This window comes from Cricetulus griseus, chromosome 3 (assembly GCF_003668045.3).
Source record: "Cricetulus griseus strain 17A/GY chromosome 3, alternate assembly CriGri-PICRH-1.0, whole genome shotgun sequence".
NCBI lineage: Eukaryota > Metazoa > Chordata > Mammalia > Rodentia > Cricetidae > Cricetulus > Cricetulus griseus.
In genome coordinates, this window is record NC_048596.1 from 259652246 (window position 1) to 259664467 (window position 12222).

The following is a 12222-nucleotide window of genomic DNA, read 5'->3' on the forward strand; positions in this document are numbered from 1 at the left end:
ACCTGCAGGACATCAACCTGGGGCAAGAGAGTAGGGGTAGGGATTGGGGACAAGAGACACAGAAAGAACAACCACAAGACAGGATTCTGACCAAGAGGCAAACTTTACTTTTTTCTCAGGCTAGCTTATATACTCAGGATATGGGGAGGGGCAGAATGGGTTGTTTGTGCACCAGGTGTTAGTATAGGCAGGATATTAGGAAATCACAAAAGGATGTTTGGCAGGGTAAAGAGTTCATGAGTAAGAGGTCCCTGAATGGTTGCTTAGGTGACTGAGCCTGTGGGTGGAGGACTGGGTCAGGTTGTTTCTTTTCTTGAGCTGAGGTTCTAAGGAGCTGCTATGTAAAGGTTAACTATGTGGCCTGCCAAGCATGGCCTAGGATCTCATGCCAAGCCCTGAGATTCGGCTCCCAACACTTAGTTACACAGATTCATTATACTAGTCCATAGGTGGATATGTCATCCCAAGATGGGTGAGACAGTGATGTATTTCATAATACATTCTGCCATGTGTCTATGTGTGTAAGTAAACACATGTGGGTGGGTGTGGGCTTCTTGATCTTTCTCCACTGTATTTACTGAAGCAGCATCTCTCATTGAACCCAGAGCTATTTTTGACTATGGACTAGTTGACCTCATTGATTTCTTTGTCTGCTTCCTAAGCAAGGTGATGACAGATAGGCTGCAACACCCTCACAGATTTTACCTGAGTGTCAGGGACTTGAACTTGAGACCTTAAATGGCAAGCACTTTGTCTACTTAGTCAACTTTCCAGCCCATCATAATATTTTCAAAAATAACATTTTTAACTATGAAGCATGAAATGTATGTAAGTGAAAGAAAAAAATCTAAAATAAAAATGAGGTTCAGAGTGGTCATCACCAGAGTGCATGCTTCCCACTGTGGCTATCAATGGGATACAGAAATGCCTGCTTAATTTCACTTGCTGGACATGTTATGATGCACATACTTCATCAATAGCACGATGGAGCTTGAGGGAAGTTTTCAGATAGATCTCAGAACTAATTTGCATTATACATTCACAGAATTCCCCTTATAGTTATGAAAGGCAAGCAATCAGGTTTGTTCAATTTACATGCTTTATGGCTCATTCCTGCCTACATCCCTAAGCCAATAATTATAGTCACAACGCTCATGACTCTGAAGTAATCTTCTTCCCAATGCCACACCACGCTCTCTTCCTCTCCTCTCCAAAGGTGCAGGATTCATCTGTCCTCTTTACAAGGTAAAACAGTATAATTCATGAAGATGAAGCTGTTTTTAGTAGAAATCTGTGTGGCTGAAGTCATGGCTAGCCAATAGCCAACACTGGAAAAATTGAATAAATACAAGTCTGCTTAAAATTGGCCTGAACTTGGTCATGGTGTGATGGTGGGAAGAAAAGCAGAAAAAGGAAGTTCATACTATTTGGCAGATCTGGATATTTTCACTAATATTAAATATACTGGGTAATAATAATACAAAGTTTCTTATTTTGTATCAGCACATACAAAATGTTCCTATCTATGCTCACCAAATGATAACCGAAGTTATCATCTTAGAAGTTAGCATCTATAATTTGCAAATGATGTGAGTACTGTGCTTTTTGAGCAACCAGCTCCCTAGAGCAATTACAATTGCTTAAAAAAGAGAAATACTTTTTAAAAATTAAATTTTCTATTTATTAGCTTTTAAAGTAACAGGCTTTATTGAGGCATTTTGTTGATTTTCTTCCCCACTCATTCCTGCCCTTTCTCTTGGCTCCTACAGTTTGTAGATGGGGGCTCCAACATTCACCCGTTGGATTTCATATCACTTACGTTCAATTCTCATTTCTCATTTCTCATAGCCTCTCCCTTTCAGCTTCTTTGTCTCCTCTAATTGGCACAGTGGTGGTTAATCTCAATTACCAACTTGATGAGATCTGCAATAACTTTAGAGATGGTCTCCTAGGCATGCCTCTGGCATTATTGCATGGGAAGGAAGGTCTGCTCATTGTGGGAAGCATCATTGCCTGGGCTGGGATCCTGTACTGTATGGAAAGGAGAAAGTAAGATGAACAAGGCCATTTGTTGCTCTTTTTCCTGACTCTGGATGCAATGTGACCAACTGCCTCAAGCTCTTGCTGCCTGAACTGCTACATCATGATGTACTGTACCCTTGGTCTGTGAGGTGATATGGAATATTATTTTAAAATGTGCTACATTATTTTATGCCATAGAGTATTTGTTTAATGATGTAAAGACTGTGTTTCTTTAGAATTCTGTTCCTAACAGACTTAGACTAGAATGTTAAGTGAAATTTATATAATACAAATTCAACTTTTTCAATACCACTAGTCAATTTTCAGGAGGAATGGTTTTGACACAAGCCTTCTATTCAAGAACAATTTTCTTCTGGGGTATAAAGATTACATATAACACACCAGAAGTTGATAATGGGCAATGAAAGGATTGGGTGATAATTTTATTTGATTTTTATTAAAATAAAACATGTTTTCTGAGCCACATATGGTGGGTCATGTCCACACATAATTCTTGAGAGGATGGGGTAGGGAGAGTGCTAGGACTTTGAGACAAGCCTGAACTACAGAGTACAGATCCCAATGAACATGTAGAATTACTAGAATTATGCTTCTGCTAAATGCTTTTGTATTCATTGGGTTCCTACATCCAGCCAAAGGGTGCATACAAGCACTAAGACAGTAGAGAAGGTCTCCGTGCCCTCAAAGGAATATCTTGAGCTCCTTGGTATCCTTAATCTTGTCTTCTGGTCATCATAAATCAAGGATCATGATGTCAGAAGCTCTCTCACTTGTCTAATTGTTCTTAGCATCCTTCAAAATGTTGTGATGTAACAGTTGCAGGTGATAGGTAGTGGGATGGGCAACTTACAGGACCACAGAGAGACACCATTTTGATCTACACCTAGCTTTTGTCTTTTGCTGGATTTCAGTTCCTACAGTTTATCATAGAGTCCACTTTCATTCCTTACTATCATATTCTGGGTATCTTGTGGAGCTGAGAAGATTTCTGAAAGATGGACAGAATACTGAACTACTCAAGCTTAAAGCCAAGAGAAAGGAACAGCCATGGTCTACCTTTTCTTTGTTCCATGTGAGAAAGGACAGTGAGAGACATAGGGTCACTCCAGATAGAAGGCATGGTGTACTGTAGTCCAAAGAAGAAAGGTGAAAAGATAAAAGTGCCCCCAAGGAATCAGGAGGAACTTAGTGGACCAAGAATGGAGAGAGTAACTAGAAATGTTAGGGATGAAGCTAAAGAGGAGGATTGTGAATGCCTGGATGTCTTTGTAGAACAAAATAAGATCATAGTGTATACAAATGTACAGCTATTGAATGGTGGTCAACTAAAGGCCTGGTGACAAGAGGATGATGCTACTTATTCATTTAATGTCATCATGCTTAAAGCAATTTGGAGGCTACAGTGAACAAGGTAAGGGAGAAGACACGGGCAGAAGGAAAAGCCTGGGTTTGGTTGCCACCAAAGAGGATATTAGTGGATAAAACATAGGAAGTGGCATGAGTAATAAAACAAATCATTTGGACATTTGAAAAATTCACTGATCCTTGGTGGTTTGGAGAAAGACAGATGAGACAGATGATATTTGGATAAAGCCAAGGACTTCGAGCAATTAGGTTAAATAGTCCATCAAATGAAGTTTTCTGAAGTTGAGTATTTAATGTCCAATTGAGAGGGGGGAGAATGCAGCAAGACATATGGTGCAGGTAGGGAAGAACCACAAGTACTTGGAGATTAAGATATTTAGAAATGTCAAAAATATCACACACAGTTTTCTGTTTTGAGTATGCTGAAGGAATTAAGTGTAAGAAGAAAGATATGCCCATGAGATTTACTAAATGGAAAAGAGTGGTGAATTTGCAAGCTATATGTAATGAGCAGCTATCAAAATGTTTTTGAGGACTGGGAAGGTGAGTCAGTGTGTATAACCATAAGGTTTCCCACCATCCTCATAAAAACAAGGTGCGATGATATGTATCTTCAACCTCAGTTCAGGGAGAGCACGGGTATCTTGAGGGCTTCCTTGGCAGTTATTCTAGTGGGAATAAAAAATAACTGGTTCATTGAGAGACCCTGATTCAAAATAAACTGGAGAAGGGAAGAAGGGAAATCTCAGCACAGCCTATAGTACATACATGCATACATGCAGATTCTCCTCCTCCTTTCCACACATACAATAAAGAGAAAGGGGAAGGAAGGGAAAGGGGAAGGGGAAGGTAGGGGAGGGAAAAGGAAAAGAAAGAAAAGTCAAGGAAAGAAAAAATAGTTATTTTCAAGTCCTGAAAGAAAACTGCAGATGATTTTATCTTCAAAAATTTTTAATGGATATTAAAAGCGATTAAGCTCATTTAAATAAATCTCACCAAGTCACACAATCACTTAACACCAGTTTGGGCTGGGATCCTCCGTTATGCTGTTTACTTTGGTCAGTGTTTTCTGATATTTTGTTATCCTAGGATATCAATCTCAATTGCTAATTAAAACAGGTATATGATCACTCAAAGTAATAGTAACATGCTTGAGTTCTTCAGAACAATCTATTCCATTTTCCCAACACAGTTGGTGGCTATTACCAAGCAGAAACTTCTGCAAGGACTTCAAAATGCTTTGCATCACGAGTTCCACTGAAGAAGTTGAGAACTATCCAGTCCAACAACCACAGAAGAAGGCACCTTTCCTTCTGTCATTAAAAAACAAAACAAAAAGAACAAAACGAAACAAAAAAATCGATATCAACAAGCAATTGTAAAATGTCATGTCAAAGCAAACAAAACAAACATTCCTCCACACACCCTCTTACTGCAGCCTATCAGAGGCATTTGAAAGCACTTACTCGACATTACATTTTCCTTTGGTAAGATGAAAACAACAACGTATTTTTCTTTTCTTCATCATCTCTTAACAGTATACTCTCTCTGACTAAGACTTTGCATTCCAAGTTGAAGCCTAGGGCGAAATTTTTATAGTTGAAATATAAATCCGTGAAAATAGAGATTTATAATGGAAATTCTGGAAACTCATACCTAATAGATCCACACTTCCTACAGTCCATCTAATGAAACAGGCTCTGTGCCTTCCTTCAAATAGCTCTGCTAATAACATTAAATGATAAAAAGCATTTTCAGATAAAATATTTAAGATACAATACTCTTTTCTGTTTGATGCAATAAGCTTTACATTGTTGTAAAGGAAAAAAGGCAAAGGTAAAACAGAAGAGGGTAAAACATGAACCATGAACAAAACCTTTTGGGGAAATGATGGCCTGCAATATCATAGTCAAAATCTATAAAACTTTTACGGCCTAGTCTTATTTTCACAGAGATTGCATGCCCAAAACTCAGTGCCAAAGACACATGTTAATAAGCTTACAACTTTTAATTAAGCAATATGTAAAAGTGGAGTCCCATTAAGCTGTGATTTGTGGGTTAGTTCATTACAATGGGTCCCAACCAGGAGACACATACTCAATACAAATCAAGCACTCTGAATTACCCAGCTTAATGTGGACCTGTGGCTGATGCTTTATTGCTAGTTCAGAAGAACAGTTCACGGAAAGTCTTTTTCCCCAAAAGACAAGGACAGAGATCAAAACCTAATGACCCCGTGGTGTTTCTCTAATGAAATGACTCTGCTGCTTTTGTTTATTTGCATAACACAGTCATTACTCATAAGGTTAATTATCATACATTTGATTATCTGACCTGAGGGGTTAGAGTTGTTATTGACATAAACCCATAGAGGGCAGCCTGGCAGTTGGTCTGGTAGTTAGGGGCAAGACTAAATTTCCTTTCCTTTCACTTTGGAAAAGAATGTATTAAGTAACTAATGGTCTGGGAAGAATAGGCACATGAAAAGAAAACAAGGCTGTCTTTCTTCCATAAAGTAAATTCTCTAGGAGTTAAAGTATTTATTGTAAAATACAAAAAAGATAGGAACATGAAGAAAGAATATGAATCTATGGCTGAGTATTTTATATAAAGAGAGGATGAAAATATAAGAAAACTGATATACTTGACCTAGTCAATAATAAAAGTCTCTAAACAAAACATAAACACCATACCTTCAAAATTTTAAATAACATATAGCATAGAAAAGTATTTGAATTAGTAGATATAAAATCAATATTTAAAATTACCCATTGAATATTCAATAATCATTATTTGTTGGGAATTTTCATATATGTAATACCACATATATTCATAGTATGTGTATTACTGTATATGTTCATATTTGGGACAATGTATCTCAAACTCTATATGTTGATTGTTTAGCTTTTTTCATCTTTCTGTCTGTGTCTCTCTGTCTCTGTGTTTCTCTCTGTCTCTCTGTGTGTCCATGTGTGTTAGTTCAGAAGTACTCTAGCCCACCATTTGTCCCCACCATGATGTATTACCCTCACCAGAAGCCCAGTGATATCAAACCACCCAATGCCATGGTTTAAAGTAAACTCTTTAGCTTTACAAATGACTGGGACCAGATATTTTGTTATAGTAAAATTTCACTAACAAATATATTCATCCTAATATAATTCCTTTTCTGAATATGAGGGTCTTTGATATATATATATATATATATATATATATATATATATATATATGTATATGTATATATATAACATGCATATATATGTATATATACATATATTGATACACAACATGCATATATATGTATATATGTATGTATGTATGTATGCCTTCTATTACATTCATCTGATTTGTCTACTCATGTTTGTGATCACAAACTAGTGTAATAATTCAAGGTTTTTATACATTTCAAATTTTGTTTGTCCAGGTTTTTTTACTCCTCTCTCTCTCTCTCTCTCTCTCTCTCTCTCTCTCTCTCTCTCTTTCTCTCTCACTTTCTCTTGGCTATGTATTATATGGTTACTGTAAGAATCTTAGAAATTGTAGAACTCACTGAAAACACTAACAAATTACCAGGATTAACAACATGGTATATGCATTTTCATTATCACCATACAAAACTATACACATGTAAAGAAATAGATGCATCAAATATGTTTTGACTTTAAACAATAATTTATCTACTTTATTAAGATATGACAGATATATTTCCAAGTCAATTCCTGTATTGTGGCAAGTTTCAATGTGATGCTCCAGGGGGGGTCAGGAAACTCAGGCTCTCCACATCTCACTAGAGCACAGGTACTTCCATCCCTTCACATACATCCCTGTGTGGTGACATTTTATAGCAAGAAAGGGGAGTGGATAAAAGAATGGTGTAGTCTATGAAATCTAAAGTTCTGTCACCTCATAGAAGCTCCTACAGTTCCTATATTAGAGCAGTCCCTACAGATACTCCATTCCTGTCTTCAGCATTTTTGAGACTATTCTGGTCAGGGCATCTGGGTAAATTTGACACGGCTACTTCTGTGCATTGACCTGGCAATATCAGTGTGAGGAGCTTTGAGCATACTGCTTGGTGATCACCAATATAAAGATGACACAACGTGCTCCAAATTAGTGAGACTCATTCCTTCGTGTTAGACAGTGACACTTAGGGTTCATTGCCATCTCTCAGGACAGTAAAAAATTCCATTGTAAGAAAGAGCTGGAATTTATGTCATCTACATCCTGTTGTGGAATAGTTTATATATTTTGTTTCTAATATATAACAACAAATAACACAATGAAAAAGTACATATTATATTTTTCACATACTTCTTTGAAAAATGAAATGTTTGGTCATGTGGCTTAAATTTCTGTTTATCGGGTAAAATTTATTTATGATTTTTAACATTTCCTTATAACAGATGGCTGGCCCAGTGTCTTGCTTGTGTTTACCGAATCATTCTTTCCTAACTGAGAATTTTGAATGAATAATAAATCCTTCCAGGGAGAGGCCAGTTTATTTCTCTTTTCCTTCACTAATATTATGGGCTGCACTAATGGACTCTGCCATAGTGCTCAGCGGAAACCTGGACTGTGAGTAGGGTATTTTCCAGAATGTATTGCTATACAAATTTTGTTAATATTTTTTCTAAAATTCATGTGTGTGTGTGTGTGTGTGTGTGTGTGTGTGTGTGTGTGTGTGTGTGTGTAAGAGAAAGACAGAGACAGAGACAGATAGATAGAGACACACACATACAGATTGCTGGATACATCATCACACCAACAGGTACACATATCACTTGTGTAACTTAAATTTCTAGCAACTAATATTTTGTGATCCTAATTATTTAAATGGTATGGTATTTATCTGGTTTTTTGGTGGTTTTCTTTAAATGAGCCATAAGTTTATTGCTTCATGATCTTTGAAGGATCCGTCCTATTGCTCTTTAAGATGTTTTAGTATTATCTATTCAGGATTTAAATAGCTACCGTAAATTTTTTCCTTCTTTTGAAAATGATCTGGGCTGATAATACATTTGTATTACTCACCACAACACCACGTACACTGCTTTTTATGTTATAACTTCCTCTTTGCATGTAACTACATCATGGTTTCTAGCCCCTAATGTGTGTTTGTTCCTCTTGTCAGTCTTAGTAGAATAAGTAATTAATGCCAAGATTCAGTACTTTAAATGATATTATTAATTTTAACTAATATTCTGATTAGTTAGCTTATGTTCTATTATTTTATGAACAAACTTTCAGATTTTGAAAGTTTATTCTATATATATTTTTCCAGCTTTCTGATGCATTTAGAATAATGTGTGGCCATCTCAATGCAATTTTTATATCTCATGGGGCTTCATAAACACTGTTTTAATTACTTCCTTATCAGTACTTTATTAACAGCGTCAGACAGCAAATTTTGTTTCCTCTTTGGCTTATAGTAACTTAAAAAGTTCTTTATATTTGTTTTTTTATGAATTTGTGTCCTCGTGTTCTTACTTTACTGTATTATGTGAATAAGTACTGTATAGCTTGTCCTGTGTATGCAACTTTAGTAGCGCAGTTCTCTGTTTTGAACAGGAGGCTTGATGCATGGGATAGTCTTATACATGCAGTAGCAACATCAGAAAATAAGTGTTTTCATTGCTTCTGTAAAACATTACCTCCTCTGTGTAAATTGCTCTGGTGTAGAGCTTTCTGGTTTGAAGTGTAATTTTGATATCTACCATCAGTAAATGTCTACCAGTTTGTCAAAATTGCATCCTATGCTTTTATAAAGATTGTCAAACCATGCATGCTTTCTTAACTCAAAGTGCTAAAGAGTCAGTTCCTAGGTTTACTACGAGCTTTCCCCTGACTTGTACAAGAGATTGGTGGGTTTTCTTATTACAGTTTGCTTGTTTGTCAGTTTCATAAAAGTTAACATAGGGACTTTTTCTAAAGAGATTTTCTTTTCGTTTTTTCTATTTTTTTATTTAAATTAGAAACAAGCTTGTTTTACATGTCAATCCCAGTTCCTTCTACCTCCCCTCTTCCCCTGGCCCCCACTAACTCCCATCCCATTCCCTCTCTGCTCCCCAGGGAGGGTGAGGCCTTCCATGGGGGATCTTCCATGTCTGTCACATCATTGGGAGCAGGGCCTAGGCCCGCCCCTGTGTGTCTAGGCTGAGAGAGCATCCCTCTATGTGGAATGGGCTTACAAAGTCCATTCGTGTACTAGGGATAAATACTGATCTACTACCAGAGGCCCCATAGATTGCCGAGGCCTCCTCACAAGCATCCCACAAGAAGCGGCCATTTGAGCAAATACATGTAAGATGGAGGCGTTAGCCAAGTGGTGTTGAGGAATCTAGATTTGCAAATGTTAGAAATAACCAAAAGCCCACTGCAACCTTTTAAGCAAGAAGTACAAGGGTGTTTGAGAAATAGAAAGAAGCCAGGGTGACCACCCCTAAGGAACTAGGACATCGAGCGCAAGAGGTGATGCTGGGCAGGGCCAGTGACTGACTTCACACTGAGGGAATTGTATTGTGTGCTTCACTAAGTGGGAGCTGGAGCAAGAGTCTCACATGAGTTCCCACCTGTGCTGAGAGTAGGGCAAATAAACATGAAGGGAGACTGCTTACCACAGCCTCCATTTCCTCCACTCCACCAAGCCCCCTCCTCCCCTTCCCTCTCTTTCAGATCCAATGCTCCTCTGTTTTCCCTCAGAAAAGAGCAAGCATTCCAGGGGCATCAACCAAACATGGTATAACCTGACACAATGAGGCCGGGCATAAACCCTCCTATAACAGCTGGACATGGATGAGGCAACCTAATATGATGAAGGGAAGGGGGGACCATGTTATAATTGAGATGCTTTTTCAAGTGGAGAGGTCCAATACATATTTGATAATTGTATCTGAAATTTTCAATCAGTGTTAGGTCTGGAAGCATGGGTGTAAGTCTTATGTTTTACACAGGTCTTTTGCTACTATCTCAGATAAACCTAGACTGGATAATTTGTAAAGAACTGAAATTTGTTTCATACAGTCCTGGAGCCTAGACTAGTCACTGATAGCTGGTGAGCATCTTCTTGCTTCAACCTAAGAAACAGGACCCAAAGGGCATCTGCTTTGAGTCCTCTGCCCCACCCAGTACACGAAAAATGAAACATGCCTTTCTCTACATAGCAGCATGCCTGTTTGCAGGTGTCAGAAGTAGACAGGTAGCAGGCATTGTCACAGCAATTGCCCCAACTTTCCCAGGGAAGTAGAAAACCCATTCATTAGCGGTGTGTGAAAAGATGATAAAATATGATACAATCACAGTGTCCTTGAAAGGTGAATGAAATAAGAAAATGTGACCACCTGGAAGCCCCAAAAGTCCTATGAGAGCTACAGTTGGGATTTTAAAGTCAAATTCATACCAACGTCCATCTCTCTACAGCTGCTTTTGATTGCATGGGAGTGGGCACAAATTAGGCCCAGGTGGCTCAACCAAGGCTGTGGTTTCTCCAAGTGATAAGAGGAAATGAATGGTGAGAGAAACAGGAGCCATGTAAGCAGGGAGGGAAAGCAGTGGGCCACCACAAAAATTAAGCTGAGTGAGGAGAAAGCACAAAAGCACCAAGAGGGGTGGGGGGACCAGATCTGTAGAGGGTAGCAGATTGGACTCAGGAGGAAAGACACAGAAAACAGTAAGGGGAAACACGTAGAAATGACATGAATCAATTTTTATTTAATTTATTTATGACTTTTTTCTTTTTTGTTGTATCTGTTCTGGCCTCTGAAGACTTGAAGATCTCCGTTGGCTTTAGCATTGTGTTTTCCATTTGGGGGAATTGTTCCTCCTTCTGACTTCCTTTTCAGTCTTTTGTCATGTACATGTTTACAGGGCTTATCTGCTACCTATATGTTTCTACTTCTAGTTCATGCAATACTTATCTCTAAAATGGTCTAGAATAACACTTTGAGCATCCCTCTTGGGCAAATAGTGTTCAAAAGTACAATGCAGCTTTTAATTTACAGGTGCTAGCACATGAGCTTTCCCTCATTTCTTCAGTGGCTGTCACGCATGAAATACCTGTTTCAGTGATGATTATAAAAGCATTGTGTGCAATCCTGAAGAATATGGACAATATGGGATGTTATGGAAGAAAATAAAATAAAATAAACATGTGAATACCAAGTAGCCAATCTTAAAATGTTTCTGTGCAATCTTTTGATTCTTTCTACAGAAAATGCAATTTTTATGACAGGTATCATAGTATACATGCCCTCATGTTCTTTTCATTCTACACACCAAATGTTACCTCACGTTACTATTTATTAACTGAATATAGGATTTTAATGACTATCTAATATTACATTTCCCTTGTTCCATCTGTTCTTTCCAATGACCTTTTGATTGCTATGAAACTTATAAAATACTCAAAAGTAGGAAAAAGGTTGTGTGATGATCCTTCAGACACATGAGACTATGTCCAATATTCTTCTTTCTCATGTGCTCAATTCTGTTTGCACCCTTTACGAATGCTGTCAGAAGATCTTTCTTAGTGGCATTCATGTCATGATCAGATATCATTGATTTATCAGCAAATTGCATGAACTGCAGGAATCGGGCACAAGCATGAGCATAATCAAAACTAGCAAGAGAAACAACCATTTTCTAGGGGAGTAAAGAGATAGTATAAATATGCTTAATATATAATAGAAGCAGCATTTGAAAATAGCAGGGAAATGATTAGAAATTTAAGATATGTTAAGATGACATAGAAAAGCCCTACAATCATATATTAAAGTTTGAGAATTAATAATCTTGATATAATTTGGCAATATATAG